Source organism: Humulus lupulus, chromosome 1, assembly GCF_963169125.1.
Source record: "Humulus lupulus chromosome 1, drHumLupu1.1, whole genome shotgun sequence".
Lineage (NCBI taxonomy): Eukaryota > Viridiplantae > Streptophyta > Magnoliopsida > Rosales > Cannabaceae > Humulus > Humulus lupulus.
The window spans coordinates 151,310,060-151,329,119 of NC_084793.1; positions in this window are offsets into that span (position 1 = coordinate 151,310,060).

Consider the following 19,060-nt stretch of genomic DNA (forward strand, 5'->3'; position numbering starts at 1 on the left):
TGCTCGGAGTCAGTCCATCATTTCTGCTCGGAATCACAGGTAAGAAAATAGCACCCGGTTATGTGGTTATGTTGGGACTAAGAGTTCCCTATATTTATATGCAATGTCATATGATGGTATTATGCCATGTGGACATGAGATAAACATCCTAAGAGTGCCAGAATTAATATTGGTGCACATGGACGCGGCTCGGCCATTGGTACCTGAGGTTAATTATATAATCATTGAGCTTGGCCTAAGTGAGCCGGAGTCAGTGGGGTAAACAGAGGGTGCGGCCGAAGGGCGTCGACCCTAGATATTGAATGATATATTTGTTGTTATTAATCTGATGATCATGGCATGTTTATTACTTGGAGGATTGATTATTCATTTGCAGATTGATATCATTGATTACGGGAACTATGTGGTCTGCTGAGTATTTGATTGATGGTTTGTGAATTATTTGGTTATTGATTATTGATTATGCTCTATTATATGGTTTTCTTGCCGGGCCTTGGCTCACGGGTGCTACGTGGTGCAGGTAAAGGGAAGGTAAGCTGGACCAACCCTGATTTGGAGAGCTCTAGAGGCGGAATGTACATAACAGGCTACTCGGCCATCATGGCCGAGGGATGATACAGGGACAGGAGACCCTAAAGTACCTATTTTGCCATTATATTGGATTGTGGTTGTTTATACCCTTTCGAATTTTTTAAATTGTTCCTTAACCCTGTTTATTTTTGGGATCCCGTGTAACCAACATTTATTTGAATGAAAATTTGTCTTTTTTGACCAAAATCTTTTAACCCTAGTTCAATAATGGTTTAGCGACACATTTTCAACTAAATGACTTGATTAACAAGCCTTGCACATTTATTAACACATAGTGTAACGGTCTTGGTTATCCAGGGCGTTACAACTGGGTATCAAAGCGTCCTAGGTTTTAGGGTTCCTGAAAACTGGCTGGACATGTACATTCGCCGCTAAAGACGAGCTCGATATAGGGTTTGGTAAATGTGTATACATGTTTATATGCTTAAATGATTGGAAAAAACCATGATTGTTGTTATCTGTTTGATTAATAGGGAGCATGAGATACTGATAGGGCCTGGCCCTTGACTGCTGTGTGATGATATTGAGGCATGCTTATTAGCATTGTTGTGCATGTGGGTGAATATTTGGATGAATTGTTATGTCTTGACTGCTTGTGATTGGTTATGTTCCAATGGTTATGCATGGAAAGATTGTTACCCTATCATCATAGTATGACTGCCAAGTCATTGATTTCAGATTAATTTGGATAGCTATGCGTCCAAGATGATCTGTATGACTAGCCGGCACTAGGTCTGAGGCAAGGGATGATGACCACGGCCAAATCCCTCTGCTAGTCCCTGAGAACTGGCAGCAGATTATGATAGATATGCAAGCACGACTTCAGAGCCAAGATGAGCAGATTTGACTTCTAAGACAACAGGCACCGTCAGGGAGTGCTACATCCATTGTGCCACCTGCAGTGGCACCAGTTGTCAGCTAGTGGAGGTTAGGAATAGGTGGGAACCGTTGAATGAGCGGTTCAGGAGACAGCACCCTCCAACTTTTGAGGGGGGACCAAATCCAGTTAAGGTCCAACAGTGGATGAGTATGATTACTGCTATTCGAGACTTCATGAGGGTAGAGGGTCATGACAGGGTGGCCTGTGTTGCATATATGCTGAGAGAGGATGCCCGCATTTGGTATGAAGTGGCATCACAGACCAGGGATGTTAGTACCTTTGGTTGGGATGGATTTAAGGATTTTTTCAATCAAAAATATTACAATGTTGCTATCAGGGCAGTGAAGGATAATGAATTTTTGGGATTGGTTTAGGCAACATGACAATTACAGAGTATGCCCTGAAGTTCGATAGACTTGAGAAGTTTGCACCAGATCTTATGCCTTCGAATGCAGCTAGGCATGATAGATTTATCAAAGGGCTTAATGTTATGATAGCCTGAGATGTGAGAATTACAACAGTACCTGGGGGAATGACTTATGCCCAGGCTTTTGAGAAAGTTCTTACCCCTGAGGGAGCGGAGAACAAGATCTGGAGGGAGAGTACTGCAAGATGAAAGGGTTGCAAAGCGATGCCTCCATATTCTGGGTCTGGCAAGGGTGGAGTTCCCAGTGAACTGAAGAGGAAGACCCGTGACACTACGACCGTTGTTGGTCCTGATAGGAGGGGTCGGGGTGTTCAGGGTGGCCGTTAGGGAGGCGGTGATGCATGGAGGAGCTATCCAGAGTGCACGAGGTGCAGAAGATGCCATCCGGGCGAATTTCGGGCTAAGGCCTATTATGTGTGTGGGGTGGTGGGACACCTCAAGAAGGACTGCCCGATAGTGAAAAAAGGGGAAGTAGGAAAGGTGGACAGCTTGACTTCAGCTCGAGTGTTCACCTTGACGTTGGCTCTCCTTTTACTATATTGATTGACTCTGGTGCTACACATTCATTTGTTTCTAGTAAGGTATTTGATAGATTGTGTAGACCTAGTGAGTATTGCACTGCGGGATTTAGGACTATATTGCCTACAGGGGAACTGGTAGTTTCTAGGAAGTGGATTAGAGCACTACTAATGATGGTTGATGGTAGGGAGTTGGCAGTAAACTTGATTGATTTGGGTATGGAGGATTTTGAGATGATTTTGGGAATGGATTGGCTGGCTAGATATGGAGCTACTATTGATTGTAGGAAGAAGATGGTGACCTTTGAGCTGGAGGGCGAGGATCCCTTTGTTTTCATGGGAGCAGTATGTTGACCCCGCATACCCATGATATCAGTGCTGAGAGCCAGGGACTTTTTACAGGGAGGATGTATAGGCTTTCTGGCTAGTGTGATGGATACCACTAGGGTTTCGCCAACAGGACCGGGGGAGACTAGATTGGTTTGTGAATTCTTGAATGTATTCCCTGAGGATTTACCAGGGTTTCCGCCGCACAAGGAGATTCAGTTTGTTATTGAGTTGGCACCAGCGACATAGCCAGTGTTGAGGGCACCATATAGAATGGCACCGACAAAATTGAAGGAATTGAAGATACAACTACAAGAACTTCTAGATTTAGGGTTTATTAGGCCTAGCTACTCGCCATGGGGTGCTCCAGTTTTTTTTGTGAAGAAGAAGGACGGGACTCTAAGGATGTGTATAGACTACAGGGAGTTGAACAAGTTGACTATCAAGAATAAGTACCCTCTACCCAAGATTGACGACTTGTTCGACCAGCTACAGGGAAAGACGGTGATTTCGAAGATTGATCTTCGATTTGGTTCTCACCAGATGAGGATCAAGGATGAGGATATACTGAAGACGGCCTTCCGAATGAGGTATGGGCACTATGAGTTTTTGGTCATGTCGTTTGGTTTGATCAATGCCCCAGCAGCCTTCATGGACTTAATGACCAGAGTATTCAAGGACTTTTGGGATCAGTTCGTCATTATCTTCATCGAAAACATTTTAGTGTATTCTAGTTTAGAGGCAGAGCACGAGTTACATCTTCGATGGGTCTTGCAGAGGTTGAGAGAGCACCGATTGTACGCCAAGTTTAAGAAGTGTGAATTTTGGCTACCAGGAGTGACCTTCCTTGGACATATAGTTGGCGAAGATGGAATTAAGGTGGATCCATCTAAGGTGGAGGCAGTGAAAGATTGGCCGAAGCCAAGGAACGCCCCGAAGGTTCGGAGTTTCCTCGGGTTAGCGGGTTACTACAGACGGTTTGTAGAAGGGTTCTCGAAGATTGCTGCACCGATGACAGATTTGACAAGGAAGAATTTGAAGTTCGTCTGGTCAGACAAGTGTGAGAACAGTTTTAAAGAGTTGAAGTGATGACTTATTACTGCACCTGTGCTGAGTCTTCCTTCGAAGGGAGGAAATTTCGTGGTATACTGTGAAGCATCGAGGTTGGGTTTGGGCTGTGTGTTGATGCAGAACAGGAAGGTTATAGCTTATGCATCATGACAGCTAAAGGAATATGAGCAGCGGTATCTTACCCATGACTTGGAGTTGGCAACGGTGGTATTTTCACTGAAGGTTTGGCAGCATTATCTGTATGGGGAAAAGTACGAGATATACACTGATCATAAGAGTTTGAAGTACTTCTTCACGCAGAAGGATCTGACACATGAGGCAGAGGCATTGGCTGGAGTTGGTAAAGGATTATGACTTTGATATTCTTTACCACCCAGGGAAAGCCAACGTAGTGACAGATGCATTGAGTCGGAGGGGCCTTGGTCAGCTATTTAGTTCCACTCAGATTTCGAGAGAGTTGGCTGATGAGATGTCTAGAGCGAGGATAGAGTTGGTGGTGGGTCGGTTGGACAACATTACTTTGCAATCGACCCTACTAGAGCAGATTAAGGAAGGTCAAATGGTGCATGCTTAGTTATACGAGGTTAGAGATAATGTCTTAGCGGGGGCAGCTAAGGACTACTCTATTTCTGAGGTTGGTCTGCTACGGTATCAGGGTCGGATTTGTGTTCCGACTGATGTGGGGATTAGACGAGAGATACTAGATGAATCTCATACTACACCGTACTCACTTCATTTGGGTTCCACGAAGATGTATTAGGATTTACGAACATTGTATTGGTGGCCTGAGATGAAGAAGGATGTGGTGGAGTACGTGGCCTGATGTTTAACCTGTCAACAGGTGAAAACTGAACATCAGCGACTTGCAGGGTTACTTCAGCCTTTGGGTATTCCTGAGTGGAAATGGGAGGATATTACAATGGACTTTGTGGGAGGTTTACCTAGGACAGTAGGGCTTCATAATTCAATGTGGGTGATAGTGGACATATACACCAAGTCAACTCATTTTCTTCCAGTGAAGATGACATATACAGTGGATCAATATGCCGAGTTGTATGTGGGGGAGATCGTGCGTCTCCATGGGGTTCCTAAGTCTATAGTGTCCGACCGAGACCCAATCTTCACCACTAAGTTTTGGGGTAGTTTGCAGAAGGCTATGGGGACTCAGTTGAAGTTCAGCACAGCCTTTCATCCTCAGACTGATGGACAGTCTGAGAGGATGATTCAGGTGTTGGAGGATATGCTTGGGGCATGTGTGATTGATATTGAGGGATCTTGGAGTAAGTATCTTCCATTGATTGAGTTCTAATACAACAACAGTTATCAGTCAACAATTGGAGTGGCTCTGTATGAGATGTTATATGGAAGAAGATGTAGATCGCCCATATATTAGGATGAGATGGGCGAGAGGAAGTATTTGGTGTTGGACATGGTTCAGAAGACCAATGAAGCTATTGAGAAGATTCGAGCTAGGATGCTTGTGTCATAGAGCAGACAGAAAAGATACGCTGATCCTAAGCATAGGGACGTAGAGTTCCAGGTTCGGGACCACGTGTTTCTGCGAGTCTCACCACTGCAAGGGGAGAGGAGGTTTGGGAAGAAGGGCAAGCTAAGCCCTAGATTCATTGGACCTTTTGAGATCCTAGAGAGGATCGAACAGGTGGCTTACAGGTTAGCTTTGTCACCGTCGTTGTCGGGAGTTCATGATGTATTTCGTATTTCTATGCTTTGAAAGTACGTCTCGGACACAACACATGTGTTGAAGTATGATGATTAGGAATTGCATAAATATTTGTCCTACGAGGAGCGACCAGTTCAGGTCTTAGACCGGAAAGATAAGGTTCTACGGAATAAGACAAATCCTCTGGTTAAGGTGTTGTGGAGGAATAGCAGGGTTGAGGAGGTGACTTGGGAGCTTGAGTCAGTGATGCGGGATCAGTATCCTGAGTTATTCAGGTAAATTTCGAGGATGAAATTCTCAGTAGGAGGGGATAGTTGTAATGACCCAACTATTCTGAGTAATTGGGCTTAAGTGTCGGGAGGGCATAATTGGTATATGTGTGATTTAAATGATTTAATTCATGACTATGTGATAAGCATGCTTATATGGTTATATGGATATATGAGATACATGATTATGAATATAAGTATGCATGTAGGCCCTGTTTAGATTATAGGGGCATATCTGTAATTTTGGCCCATTGAGGGCATAAATGTGATTAATTGCGATAAATTGTTGGGACCACATTATTATGTGGATATATTTGCAGCTTATGGCTCGAGACGGTCCTAGTGAGCGATTTGGCGAAATAGTCAAGGCGAGGATTTATACCCAGCTCGAGGGAGCTTGTGGGTATTTTCGGGAATTTAGGAGATATATTGGAGATTATTAGGCATTGGGTAAATAATTGTTGATTAATTGGATGATGGGATTTAAGTGGTAAATATTAGGAACACTTGAGGAATTAGTGGAAATTGGGGACAAATGACAATTATACCCTTAGATTAAGTTTTATGCTAGTTATGTTATGGGAGGGCAAAATGGACTTTTCCTAGGACTAAGGATATACTCAGTTGTTATGTTAGATTAAGGTAGAAGAGTGGAGAATACTCTAAGGAAAGAAGGGAAATCAGAATTTTCTCTCTCTCTCTCCCTCACGAATTCTCTCTCCCTCTCACTTTGATGTTCATTCTTTTGGTTGTTGAAGAGGCTTGAAGTTTGGGGGAATTGTACAGAAAGCTAAGGAGAATTCAGCTGGTTTTGGAGCTAGAAGTTCAGAGGAGAAAACAGCTGAATTTGAGGTAAGGGTTTCAACTGCATCTTTGAGTATTGATGAATGGTTTAAGTTGAAGATTAGGTTCTTGAGTTTAACTTAGTGATGAATTGGGCTGATGGTTTGGGTAGGAATTCAGTGTTTATGCTTGATTACTATGATTGAATTGAGGTATAGTTTCTGTGTTAGTGATTAAGAGTATTAGATAAAAGAAATAGTTGAATATGGGTCTTAATTTGTAACTTGATTGGTGTTGAATTGGTGGAATCAAAGAGGGAAAATTATGGGCTTGGTTGAGTGTTCTTGGTTGGAAGAAGAAGGAAGAAAACCCAGGTTCCCTGGGTTCGTAGGGTGCGCCGCGACCCAGCCTGGGGGCACCATGGTGTGTGTGGCCCTCCTGGCCATGGGAGCTCTCTCACTTGGGGGCGTGCCGTGACTTGCTTGGCCAAGTCGTGACCCGCCTCCCCTTGGTGTGAGAGCTTGCTCTCTGACTTGGGGCAAGTGGCAACTTGCTGAGCCAAGTCGCGACCCACCTGGGAGTTTTAGGTTTATAGGAGTTCTTGGTGTTGCTAGGGCTCGGGGGTTTGAACCTAGGGGCTCGAGACAATTTCTAATATCTGGTTTAGTAGAAATTGAGGTCTCGGAGGCTAATTTTGTTACCTAAGTATTATATTTCTGATTGAAAGTTGATAGATATCGATAATTCTTGTGACTAGGTTTGTTGCCAAGGCTCGATGCTAGGGATCGTGATCAGATTCAGTCCATCTTTTCCGCTCGAAATCAAAGGAAAGAAAACTGTACCCGGTTATGTGGTTATGTTGGGACTAAGAGTTCCCTATATTTATATGCAATGTCATATGATGGTATTATGCCATGTGGACATGAGATAAACGGCCTAAGAGTGCTGGAATTAATATTGGTGCACATGGACGCGGCTCGGCCATTGGTAGCTGAGATTAATTATATAATCACTGCGCTTGGCCTAAGAGAGCCGGAGTCAGTGGAGTAAACAGAGGGTGCGGCCTAAGGGCGTCGACCCCGGATATTAAATGATATATTTGCTGCTATTAATCTGATGATCATGGCATGTTTATTACTTGGAGGATTGATTATTGATTTGCATATTGATATCACTGATTATGTGAACTATGTGGTCTGCTAAGTATTTGATTGATGGTTTGTAAATTATTTTGTTATTGATTATTGATTATGCTCTGTTATATGGTTTTCTTGCTGGGCCTTGGCTCACGGGTGCTACGTGGTGCAGGTAAAGGCAAGGGTAAGCTGGACCAACCTTGATTTGGAGAGCTCTGGAGGCGGAATGTACATAGCTGGCTGCTCGGCCGACACAGTCGAGGGATGATATAGGGACAGGAGACCCTAAAGTACCTATTTTTCCATTAGATTGATTTGTGGTTGTTTATACCCTTTGGAATTTTGTAAACTATTCCTTAACCCTGTTTAATTTTAGGATCCCGTGTAACAAACATTTATTTGAATGAAAATTTGTCTTTTCTGACCAAAATATTTTAACCCTAGTTAAATAATGTTTTTGCGACACATTTTCAACTAAATGACTTGATTAGCAAGCCTTGCACCTTTATTAACAAACAGTGTAACAGTCTTGGTTATCCAGGGCGTTAAATAGCTACCCTAAATGCTCGGGTCGACATTTGGGGGAATGTCAGGCCGGCACCAACAAGTAATACGAGTGCTGTCAGACATGAAATTTGAAGAAAGATTGCCCACAGTGAAATGCAGGAGCAGGACAGGGCAGTAACAACAATCTATTGCCAGCAAGAGTCTTTGCGTTGACCCAAAAGGAAGCAGCCAACAGTAACACTGTGGTCACAGGTCAACTCCCTATTTTTGGTATGATGTGTAGAGTCCTCATTGATTCTGGAGCAACTCGCTCTTATGTTGCTATGAATATAATTGACAAACTGGGTATTCCTTGTAAACTATTTGAGCATAGTTTTAGTATAATGTTTCCATCAGGAGACATTATGTCATCAACTAGGTGGTTACACTCAGCCTCTATAATAGTTGAGGGTAGAGAGTGCCCAACAGACCTCATAGAGTTGGACATACGACCTAGTCATTTTTCATGGGGGGCACCAATTATGTTTGTGAAAAAGAAGGATGGGAGTATGAGAATGTGCATCGATTACCGAGAACTCAATAAGGTCACGATTAAGAACAAATATCCTTTGCCCAGGACAGATGACCTCTTTGATCAACTAGAAGGGGCAGCAGTGTTTTCAAAGATTGATCTGCTATTTGGGTACCATTAGTTGAAAGTTAAGGAAGAAGATATTCCTAAAACAGCTTTCAGAACTCACTACGAACATTATGAGTTCCTAGAGATGTCTTTTGGAGTCACTAATGCCCCAGCGGCATTCATGGACATGATAAACAAAGTATTTAAGGATTAATTGGATAAATTTGTAGTGGTGTTTATAGAAGACATCCTTATCTACTCAAAGACTAAGGAAGAGCATGAGGAGCACATGAGGTTGACACTCTATAGACTACGAGAGCATCAACTATAGTTCAAGTTCTCTAAGTGTGAATTTTTGTTGGAACAAGTAACCTTCCTAGGGCATATAGTGTCAAAGAATGGAGTAGCGGTGGATTTAGCAAAGATAGAGGCCATTAGAGACTGGCTCCAACCCAAGAATGCCTTAGAGGTTCAAAGCTTCTAACAGTTAGCAGATTATCACTACAAGTTTTTCGAGGGTGTTTCTAAGATTTCCACAACCTTGACCAACTTAACCCGCAAACTCCAAAAGTTCACTTCGATGGAGAAGTGTGAAGAAAGCTTTCAGACTATGAAGGAAGTTCGTGGTGTATTGTGACAAATCCTTTGTATTCCACAGTGGGAAGGTAGTTCATGGTGTATTGTGACACATCTAAGAACGGTTGTGTGTTGATACAGAATGGGAAGGTGGTGGCCTATGCCTCAAGGTAGCTCAAGGACTATGAGCAGAGATATTCCACCCATGATCTTGAAGTAGTATTGATGGTGTTCACACTGAAAATATGGAGACATCACCTTTATGGGGATAAGTGTGAAATTTACACCGTTCACAAAAGTCAGAAGTACTTCTTCACTAAAAAAAGTTGAATATGAGACAACGGAGGTGGTTAGAATTAGCAAAGGACTATGATTGTGAAATTATCTACCATCGAGGCAAGGCCAATGTGGTGGCAGATACATTGAGTAGGCGAGGACATGAGAGTGTCTCAGCTCTGAGCACAATAGAGACACCTTTGCAGAAAGAGATTATAAATATTGATATTGAGTTAGTAATAGGAGGCTTAGTAAACCTCACTCTACAGTCCTCCCTATTGGAGCAAATTAGAGAAGAACAGACACTGCTACAAAATTGGACTATCCCGACACCCAACCACGGTAAAGTTGACTGTCGTAATTGCTCACAACTCTATGCCGACAGTTAAAAACTGTAGGCATGGGGACCAATGCTGACAACTAATAAATGTCGCAATTGCTTTCGACAGTTAAAAACTGTTGCTATTGACCCCAACGTCGACAGTTAATTTGAGACCAATGCTGACAGTTACAAATCGTCGTTATTGACCCCAACGCCGACAGTTAATTTGAGACCAATGCCGACAGTTAAAAACTATCTCTATTGACTCCAACACTGATAGTTAATTTGAGACCAACGCCGACAGTTAAAAGCTATCGTTGTAAATAGATTTTTAAAAATATGCATTAGTTAATAACTTTTAACACTAGATATTCTTTTGTTTTTAATTTTTTTAATTTTACTAACTTTTGTATTTATATGTTTTCATAGAATTATTATATTTAGATTTTATTTATAATATAAAAAATACGTCAATTTGTCAATATATTCATAAAATAAATATTAGTTTAAAATAATTTACTTTAGTGATTGGATAAACTTTGTAATAATTTTTAAAAACTCCACAAGTTTATTAGTTGTAATTTTTTTATGATTATCTTATTGTACTATAAAACATAACCGCGCTTCACGCAGTTTTTGTAATTATTAAAAAATATATATTCTTAAATATGTTTTTTGGAAATTATGGGGTATGCATTCATTTTCAAAAATAAAGTTAAAAATTTTGTTGTACATATTCTTTTATTTATTATTATTGTTGTTGTTATTATTATTATAAGTTTTAGGTGGTTATATATATATATAAAGCCTAAATTTTGTATGAGAAAATTTATGTTTTGTGGAAGGCTTATTTTCGCCGATTGCCCGTTTAAACCCTTTAAAAGAGAAAATATCAGTTTGACCCCTATGTTTTTCCCAAATACGCAATCGGCCCCTGTGTTTTGTTAAATGACATTTAGGATCATGTGTTTTACGAAATGGATCAAAATAGTACATTATTTCCAATTTCGGACACAAAAATTTCAAATATAATATTTCATTCTCAGCTCCTCGACCACTTTCTCCACTTCTTTTAACCCATCACATCACTAACGACCCGAGATTTGATCTTATTATTGAAAATATTTTGGCCAAAATTGTGTCTAGGGTACTATTTTGACCCATTTTGTAAAACACAATGTCCAAATTATCATTTAACAAAACATAAGGGCTGATCGCGTATTCAGGAGAAACACAGGGGCAAAATAGTATTTTCCCTTTTTTAAAATTAACTTTTAGACCTCGTGTTTTGTCAATAGGTTGAAAATAGGAATAGATAGATCGATTATTTGAGCATTGTATTTTGGTCGACTACGCGTTTTGGCCCTTTATTTTTAAAAATTAACCTTTGGAACATGTATTTATTCAAAAGGTTCAAAATTCCTTATAAAAATTAAATTATACACATTTATATAATTTATGTTTTCTGTAAGAGTTCACACCATTTTGAACCTTGTATTTTAGCTGATTACCCGTTGGAACCTTTATTTTTAAAAATTAACTTGTGGATCTTAAGTTTTGTCAAAAAGTTAAAAATAGAAATAGATAGATCAATTATTTATGTAACGTCCTAGGTAGCCAAGACCGTTACACTATGTATTTATAAAGGTGCAAGACTTGCTAATCAAGTCATTGAGTTGAAAATGTGTGACTAAAATCATTAATGAACTAGGGTTAAAAGGTTTTTGTCATAAAAGATACATTTCATATAAATTAACATTTTGTACATGGGATCCCAAAAGAAATAACGTTTGAAGGACAGTTTAAAAATTTCACGATATAAACAACAGCTAGCCACTCTAAGGGCAAAACAGACATTCAAGGTCCTCCTGTTCCCGTCCCTCCCTCAATCGTGGCGGCCGAGCAGCTAGTCATGTACATTCCGCCCCTAGAGCTCTCCAGTCAGGGCTGATCAGCTTACCTTTGCCTTTACCTGCACCACGTAGCACCCATGACCCAAGGCCCAGCAAGAAAACATCACATCATAGCACAAACAATGATAATAATCAAATAACTCCTTAAGCATGTTCATACATTTAGCAGTTCACATTAATCACATATTCATAGACATAACCAGGAAATCCACAACTAATAATCAACTATTCAGCATATCATATTCAATAGTTAACAATGATAACCAAATCACATGATAATCAAGGTCAACTCTTTGGCCGCACCCTCTGTTTACCCCACTGACTCTGGCCTGCTTAAACCAAGCTCAGTGAATTTTAAGGTGTCCTCAGCTACCAGTGGCTGAGCCGCGCCCTGTGCGCCAATGTAAACCCCAGCACCCTCAGGTTGTTGATTTACTAATCTCATGGCATAATACCAACTTTCACATGGCATAATACCAACTTTCATAATGCATACAAGAGTAGGGAGCCCTTAGTTCCGTTATTAACTCACAACCGAGTGCAGTTTTCTTACCTTTCATTCCAAATGCTTTGATTAGGAAAGACGACCCCCGAGCATGATCCTGCCCCGAGCCCAAGCGTACACCTAGTCACAACCATGATAAAGGATTCCATAAATAATTGTATATGGGTTTCTGGATAAGGTTCTAGCCTTTGGGACATCAAATTCCACCAAACATGGTAGTGGAATTGATCCCGGGCACCCTACTTTAGGTTCCTGCGCTTAAAAATTCCAAAAAGGCCAAGAATCCCATTAAGGGCCACGGCTCAAGCCTGCCATGCCGCAGCTTTCTCCCAACCAGAGGCCCCAGCCTCGCCTAAAACAGACATAGGCCGCGGCCCTACACTCCCCATGCCGCGGCCCGCCCTCCTTCTCCAGCACCATCTGTTCTAGAGGGTCGCGGCTCACCAAGAACTATGTCGTGGCCCGACCCCCTTCGAACCCAGAAAAACACCACTTTCATCCACCAAATCTCAACCAAACTCACCAAAAATCATCCCAATAACATAATCTAATTATTTCAGCAATTCAAGTATACTTCCACCAGCAAAACCCATAGGAAAACTAGCCTAAGGACTCATCAAAATCACATTTTAATCCTTGAAATTCAGAAGCTCATGCACCTCCTAGAACATCCATAAATTCATAGAATTCAAGGGCTAACCATAGTTAAAAGCTTACCTTTTTCTGAAGAGCAAATCCACTTAGAAGTTGTAGAGCTAATCCTCATGTTCCTAGCAATATAACCTAACAAGAATTCAGCTCAAATCCTCACCCAAAGCTTCAATTCAACTCTCAACATCAAAGACCCAAAAACACTTAGAACTCATAACATAAACATTAAAACCTTAATCCAAATCTTATCTCAAACTCTGCTTGAATCCATCATCAATTTCTGAGCTAATCTCCAATTCTAGATCTCCAATTCTTGTGAACCCAGCCCAAAAATCCCTTGGTTCCATGGATAGCTTAAGAGACTCCTTGAGAGGAGAGAGAGAGAGAGAAGAGGGAAGGGTCAGTTATGGCATTCTCTAAACACTTCTTTGCCTTTTGTCTTATCTAACTTAAGCCTCTTAGGTTAATCCTAAAGCTCGGGGTACCAAAAACAACCCCGAGGGAAAAATGGTAAAATTCCCCAGTATTCCCACCTGGGCTTCCTAACCTCAAATATATCTCCAATTATTTATTTCCATAACCCAATAACCCAAATAACTGTCTAATACCCAAAATACCCCTTGACTCGCCCCGAGTCAAGTATCGGGTCTCGTTGTGGCTTTCCCGCTACTTGCTCCCTAGGATCGCCTCGTGCAGAAAGCTGCAAAAAAACATATATATATATATATCCACATAATAATTTGGTCTCAACAATTTACCACAATTAATCACGTTTATGCCCTAACGGGCCAAAATTACAATTATGCCCTTACAGACTAAACAGGGCCCGCATGCTTATCTAATACTCATAAACATGCATTTCACATAATCATGCATTCTTACCATTAATTCACACAACTTCCAATTATGCTCTCCCGGCACATTAATCAAAGCCCTTAAGCCTTATTAGTAATTTTGGGTCGTTACAATATAAATACTATATTTTGGTTGATTACGTTTTGATCATTTATTTTTTAAAATTAACCTTTGGACCATGTATTTATTCAAAAGGTTAAAAATTCTTTATAAAAAGTAAGTTATATAAATATATATAATTTTCTATATAATTTATGTTTTTTATAAGGGTTCACACCATTTTGAACCTTGTATTTTAGCCGATTACCCATTTGGACCCTTTATTTTTAAAGATTAATTTGTGGACCTTGTGCTTTGTCAAAATGTTAAAAATAGGAATATATAGTTATATTATTTGAACCACGTGCATTTGGTTGACTACCTGTTTGGATCATTTATTGTTAAAAAGTAACATTTGGATCTCGTGTTTTCTCTAAAGGTTAAAAATACAAATATATGAATTATTTATTTATTTATTTATTATTATTATATATCAATAGATATGAAGATATTATTATAAATAAAAAAATTAATATCTTATTTAAATTTAAAATAATAATAGTAAATTAATTAACCACAAATAAATAGATAAAAAATAAGATGATTATATCAATTTTATTATTTTTTCTATTTTTTATTCATTTTAAATAATAATAGCAATTAAAAAAATATATAAATATTTTAGAACTTGCAATAGCTTCCACATTATTGGAGATGGTGGAAAATCTTTCGATTAATGATGCTACATAATCTATTTGAAAATTTATCGATTAACTTATACTTACTACTTTGTTAAAACTTTGATGTCTCTTTTTTCCTAATCACCTTCAACAATCTAAATATTACTCACAAAACATAAACATCTAAAACACGATAGAAAAATAAGATGAAGATGTTAGAATATGAAGAACAATAATTTAAAATAAAAACTTTAAAGATTAACAAACATTAAGAATTGAATAAATACCCAAACTTTAAAGATTAACAAATATGAATTGGAGATATGAATTGGAATTCATTGAAAATTGAAATTGAAAAAATTTAGAGAGAATAAGAGAAAAAAATAAGAAATTAGAGTAGAAGAAAATATGAGATTAATAAAAAATATTTAGAATATGTATAGATTTACAAAGATATATTTATCTATATTTAAATAATAATATCTTATAAATATCTCGTTTAAATTTAATAAATTACATTTATTATTATAATCTATAAAATGAATAAAAAAAATAGATTAAAGGAAAAAATAAATAGAGTGGTCTGAAGAGTTTTTAGAGTGTCACATCATCTCTTTGATGCTCTATTTTTTATATATATACATTTATTATTATTATAATCTATATAATGAATAAAAAATTAGATTAAAGGAGAAAATAGATAGAGTGATTTTAAGGTTTTTAGAGTGTTACATCATCTCATTGATGTTCTCCTTTATATATATAGATATATACATTTATTATTATTATAATATGTACAATGAATAAAAAATTAGATTAAAGGAGAAAATAGATAGAGTGGTTTGATGTTGGAAATGTGCCTTGAAAGCATATGTAGTAGACATTGTTTTTATGAAATAAATAAATAAATTGAATTTGTTATGCATATATTTTATGGACTATATTATTATGTGATAATATTAAGTAAATATCAGGAAAATTCCTAAGTTCATATATGTGATCTCGAACACGTATTGGTACGAGAGGATTGTGTTTGAGATAAATGAACTTGAATAGTTCGCAGTAAAATAAAGTTATGGAATCTTTAGATTAATTACTGCAAGTACGGTCCACTAGTATTATAAATACATGTGATCTAGATCCGGATCACTAGTGTGGTAGGACACTTTAGTGGAGGTGTTTTATATATTAGAGAATATATAGAACTGAACCATATATGTTTATTAATACTTAGTTAAATACCGTTTCGAAGTATTAATTAAATATATCAACTGATGATCATATACAAATAGATCCTAATCCTGAAGTTGCTATGAACTCCTGTTTATGTTATATGAGTTCTTTGATTCACTTGTTAGGGTCTGTCAGAATGATCAGGCTAGAAACTTTTGTTTTGGGAACTCATTAATATAGATGGCTGGGGACATAGTATACAGATATGGAATCTATGCCTTCTCGCAAGAGATTGAATAATGGTTCTCTTAAGGTTGACTTTTGGGACTGAAAGGTTATTGAGCTCAAATTCATAATTTAGTTATGAATTAACCTTCACTAGTAGAGTCAATGGTACTTAAGGAAACAAGAGATAATTAAAAGGGTAAAACAGTAATTCTATTCCCGAATAATTATGAACCATTATTAGAGGGTCAAATTGTATGCAATGATTATATCAATGGACGCTTTATGATTATAAAGTACTCAGTAAATGAAATATCTATAATTACAAGAGTGCAGTCTCATATTTATAGTGGAATAATCATGAGATTATTTAATTATAGAGTTTAATTAATAATCTCAAATTTATTGAAGCTTAGAATTATAGGTCCATAGGTCCCCATAGCGGCTCTATCAACACTGTTCAAGGTAAGAGTTGATATGAAGGGAAAATAGTTTAAAGACATATTTAAGAAGAAATTTGTTCTTCAGGCCAAATATGTAATTATATGATAATAGTGATTAAATAATTAATTACAAATTAGTTGTAGTTAACAAAATTGATCAATATTTAATTATTGTATAATTTTCGAAATAATATTAAATAATTAAATTAATTTAAAATTTTAATTAAATAATTAATTAATTATAATTTTCGAAATTATAATAAATTAAATATTTATTTTCGAAATTTTTTGGATTTAATTAATTGGTAGAATTAATTAAATATCTTTATTTGAGTTGGAGATAATAATCCGATAAGTTCAAATTGGATTTGAATTTGAAAGATTAATATTTATTCAAATAATTAATTATATTTGATAATTAATTTGAATTAGTTATCAGGTTGTTAGATCTTATCTGACAAAGTAATTTGAATAAATAATTAAATAAAAATTGAAAAACCAATTTCCCTAAAAATTAGGAAGCTACACATTCACACACAGTCCATGGACCGTGTGTGGCGTGTAGGGCATTTTCAGGGATGAATTTTTTTCATTTTTATTTATTTAATTAATTAATTAATGGATCATTCAAAAATTGGTTTTTGGTTTTTTTTCATTAATAGAATAATTAATTAATTAAAAAGTAAATTGTAAAATGTTTACATATATTTTTTTTTTAAATTTGAATATTTTCTTTTAAGTATGACTAATCAGAAAATTATTCAAATAAGAGAGAGTGTGTGAGACAACTCTGAAAAATTCGCTCTGTGAAAAATAGAACGATAGTTTTCTCTCCCTGAAAATAAAGAACCAATTCTCTGGCCTATTCTCTTGATCTCATGTGTTGAGTACATCAAGTAGAATCACAAATAAACTATCCTTCATTCTCTAAGTGCCCACACATTTCTTGAGGTGTAGAGAACGCTTTGGAAGATCTTGGTGTGAGTACGTGGGAGCGGCTTGGATAGGAAGATCGTTCTAAATACGAAAAGATAGCAAGGATACTTGATAAGCTTCAAGAGATATGAATTCTATCCTTATCTTGTTTATGATTAATGTATGTATATTAATGGATCCGCATATTTAAAGGTAGTTTAAATATGTTACAAAAAAAATTTGTTGTACACTCGGCCAACCACACCACCGTTCCGCTGCGTATTAGGAAACTCGTTCCTAACATTTGAAGAGTTTTTAGAGTGCCTCATTTATTTATATATATACATTTATTATTATTATATATATATAATGAATCAAAAAAATTAGATTCAATGAGAAAATAGATATAGTGGTTTGAAGATATTTTAGAGTGCAACATCATCTCGTTGATGCTCTCTTTTATATATATATATATGGGTAGTAACCATTGAGAACCATTGAGAAGTCTTCCATATTGAGAAATCTTCCATATATATATAGATATATAGATAATATATATAATGAATAAAAAATTAGATTAAAGGAGAAAAATAGATAGAGTGGTTTGAAGAATTTTTAGAGTGTCACATTGTAACGACCCAGAAATCACTAATAAGGCTTAAGGGTCTTGATTAGTTTGCCGGGAGAGCATAATTGGTTTATGTGTGAATTAAATAATTTAATGCACGATTCCGTGATAAGCATGCTTATATGATTATATGGATACGTGAAATGCATGTCTAAGAGTATGAGTATGCACGTAGACCCTGTTTAGCTTAAAGGGGTATATTTGTAACTTTAGCCCGTTGATGGCGTAAATGTGATTATATGTCATAATTGTGAAGACCACATTATTATGTGGATAAATCTGCAGCATGCGACTTGAGGCGATCCTAGGGAGCCGGTTAGCAGGAAAGTCACAATAGGACACAATACTTGGCTCGGGGCAAGTCAAAGGGTATTTTGGGTAATAGATGGTCATTTGGGTTATCTTGTTATGGAAATAAATAATTGGAGATATATTTGAGGTTAGGAATCCTAGGTGGGAATACTGGGGAAGTTTACCATTTTTCCCTCGGGGATGTTTTCGGTACCCCGAGCTTTGGAATTAACTGAAGTAAGATAACACAAAGAAGGAATTAGCTAGAAACATCCAAACCTACCCTTCCTTCTTCTCAGCTCAACTCTCTCTCTTTCTCTCAAGGAACCATTGAAACTAAGGAAGATTTGATGGGAAATTCACATGTTTGAGCTGGAATCTTGGGGGATATCTCAGTAGCAATCTGAAGGTTCAAACCAGTAATTTAGGTAAGTGCTGAATTGTGGTTTAGCTGATTAAATTTTGTAGTTTTGGCTGGGTTATAAGAGTTTCTGGGTTTTCAAATTGAAGACTGAATTGGGACTAAGGGCTTGGGAGTTAGCTCAACGATTGCTTGGTGGATTAGTTCTTCAATGGAGGTAAGCTCTAATTTATAGTTTAGCATCTGAATTCTGTGTTCTCTTGGCTGGTTTTAGTGTTCGTGAGCTTATGGGTTTCAAAGATTAAAGTGTAATTTTAATGAGTTTCTAAGCTAGGTTTCTGTTGGGTTTTTCTGCTGGAAACATGTTAGGATGTTTATGATAGTTGAATTGTATCATT